General features: G+C 62.4%; 1 non-coding gene across 1 annotated transcript; it reads left to right on the forward strand.

The window, feature by feature from the left end:
- Positions 1-1,930: 1,930 nt before the first annotated feature.
- Positions 1,931-2,084, forward strand: LOC140474222 (5.8S ribosomal RNA). The gene has a single exon (XR_011958931.1). It is a non-coding gene; the product is annotated as a 5.8S ribosomal RNA (ribosomal RNA).
- The last annotated feature ends 416 nt before the right edge of the window (positions 2,085-2,500 follow it).

Here is a 2,500-nt window from a genome sequence, read left to right on the forward strand (position 1 = left end):
CGTGGTCACCGCCAAACCCCCACAACTCGAGCAAGTGAAAAAAAAAGTAACAGGAGCGAAAGCATCTCTGTCGGCTTGGGGGTACGCCCGTTTCCGTTTCAACTTGTCTCGCGAGGGTGGTTTCGGGGCCAGCAGGAGAGCTCGTCGGGGTAGCAGGCCCTGCAGCCGTGGTCACCGCCAAACCCCCACAACTCGAGCAAGTGAAAAAAAAAAGTAACAAATAAGAAAGGATCGTCGGCTTGGGGGTACGCCCGTTTCCGTTTCAACTTGTCTCGCGAGGGTGGTTTCGGGGCCAGCAGGAGAGCTCGTCGGGGTAGCAGGCCCTGCAGCCGTGGTCACCGCCAAACCCCCACAACTCGAGCAAGTGAAAAAAAAAGTAACAAATAAGAAAGGATCGTCGGCTTGGGGGTACGCCCGTTTCCGTTTCAACTTGTCTCGCGAGGGTGGTTTCGGGGCCAGCAGGAGAGCTCGTCGGGGTAGCAGGCCCTGCAGCCGTGGTCACCGCCAAACCCCCACAACTCGAGCAAGTGAAAAAAAAAAGTAACAAATAAGAAAGGATCTCTGTCGGCTTGGGGGTACGCCCGTTTCCGTTTCAACTTGTCTCGCGAGGGTGGTTTCGGGGCCAGCAGGAGAGCTCGTCGGGGTAGCAGGCCCTGCAGCCGTGGTCACCGCCAAATCCCCACAACTCGAGCAAGTGAAAAAAAAAGTAACAAATAAGAAAGGATCGTCGGCTTGGGGGTACGCCCGTTTCCGTTTCAACTTGTCTCGCGAGGGTGGTTTCGGGGCCAGCAGGAGAGCTCGTCGGGGTAGCAGGCCCTGCAGCCGTGGTCACCGCCAAACCCCCCACAACTGTTGGGCGCCTACCTGCGCGGGGCAGGAGGACACTTTCCGATTTCAAATCTCCGTTTGCCGAGTCCACCCCGAACGCACGCGGGCGGGCGGGTTCGCATCACCCTTCGTCACAAGGGGCGAAGCCCGTTCCACCGTCTCGTCAGTAGTGCCGACCGGTCTGTGATCGACGAGGGGAGCCACACCAGGTCCGGCCCTGCTGCTTGGCGGCACCGCGTCGTCGGGAGCTCGCGACAGACGGAGGGTTTCGGTGTACTCTCCAGCCACGGGAAACGAAGCCGGTGATGCAGGCGCCGGTCTTTCGCTCCCAAATCGGCTGGGTTTACATCGTTGCTATCTAGTCACGCTCCCTTCAAACCCGACGGGGTACCTATTCCCCTCACCCGTCTGTGCGTATACAGCCTCTTTGCACTTGCGGGATGGGGGTGGTGGTTTAAAGACTCTCGAGTTGCCGCCCGTCGGTCTCCGAGCTCCGTGCAGTAGTGATCCCCAGCGAACTGCCAGCAGGGCGAACGAGCGATCCCGCTCTCGGTCGGGGCGCCTGGCGTCGATCGGTGGTCGGTGGCTTGCGGGCAAGCTGCGCTGTGAGTGTGGGAACGAGTATGACGAGCCGTTGCCGCGACTCCCAGTCCACCTCGGCGGTGGCTGGGCCGGGCGGGCGTCTGCTCGGGCGAGTGCCGCCCCCGCCTCCTCGCAGGAAGTCCGCTCGCCGACACGCCGCCACGTGCACGCGTCAGTGACGCTGCCGAACCGATGGCCGGTGCCCGTTCCCGCCTCTGCTTTTCCTAGGGCAAAGCTGCTGCACGCCTCGTGATACTAGGCGGGCGACATGGTGGCGGTGATCCTGCCTCCGTCGCTGCGGTGCGTTGGGGCACGCATCGCCTCTTGGGCGCCCTGTCCTCCTCCCCCCAATAGACGTATGTTTCTGCGGGCCGCACCAGGATGGTGCTCCCCATCGCTTCACGCCACCCTGCTCCGCCCGCACGCCGGCGTGCAGGTGGCTGTAGCTCAAGGTGGGGAGCGTATGTGCGGTCCGGGTCGCTTTCCTCTGGCGAGGGAGAGACCTAAAACAAACTCAGACAACTCTTGACGGTGGATCACTCGGCTCGTGCGTCGATGACGAACGCAGCTAGCTGCGAGAATTAATGTGAATTGCAGGACACATTGATCATCGACACTTTGAACGCACTTTGCGGCCCCGGGTTCTTCCCGGGGCCACGCCTGTCTGAGGGTCGTTTGGCAATCAATCGCACTCGCCTTGGCTGGCGAGAGCGCGGCTGGGGTGTCGCAGAGGACCCGTCCTCTTTGTCCCCCTAAGTTCAGACTCCGGAGCCCTCCGGCGTCGGAGCGCTTGGCCTTTCCCCCCCACCCTGCACATTCCGTTCGTCAGGCTCGACGCCATCCCCCCGCCGGGGAGCGCGGCCTGGCGTCCGTCTGTGTCGTGGCAGTGGGGCCAGCACGGCTGTCACCGGTCCCAGAATGGCTGTCGGTGGTTCACACTGTGTGTGTGTGCCAACCCTCCTGGTCTCTGGGACACGGAGCTGCCACGAAGTGTTGAGCCTCCAGTGGGGGGTCTGCCTAAGCTCTGCACGTCCGCATTGGGTCCGTCTCTCGGTTGGCTGGCAGTGGAAAGAGTGAAGGGAGCCGCGGA

Source organism: Chiloscyllium punctatum, unplaced genomic scaffold (assembly GCF_047496795.1).
Source record: "Chiloscyllium punctatum isolate Juve2018m unplaced genomic scaffold, sChiPun1.3 scaffold_887, whole genome shotgun sequence".
In the NCBI taxonomy this organism is placed as follows: domain Eukaryota; kingdom Metazoa; phylum Chordata; class Chondrichthyes; order Orectolobiformes; family Hemiscylliidae; genus Chiloscyllium; species Chiloscyllium punctatum.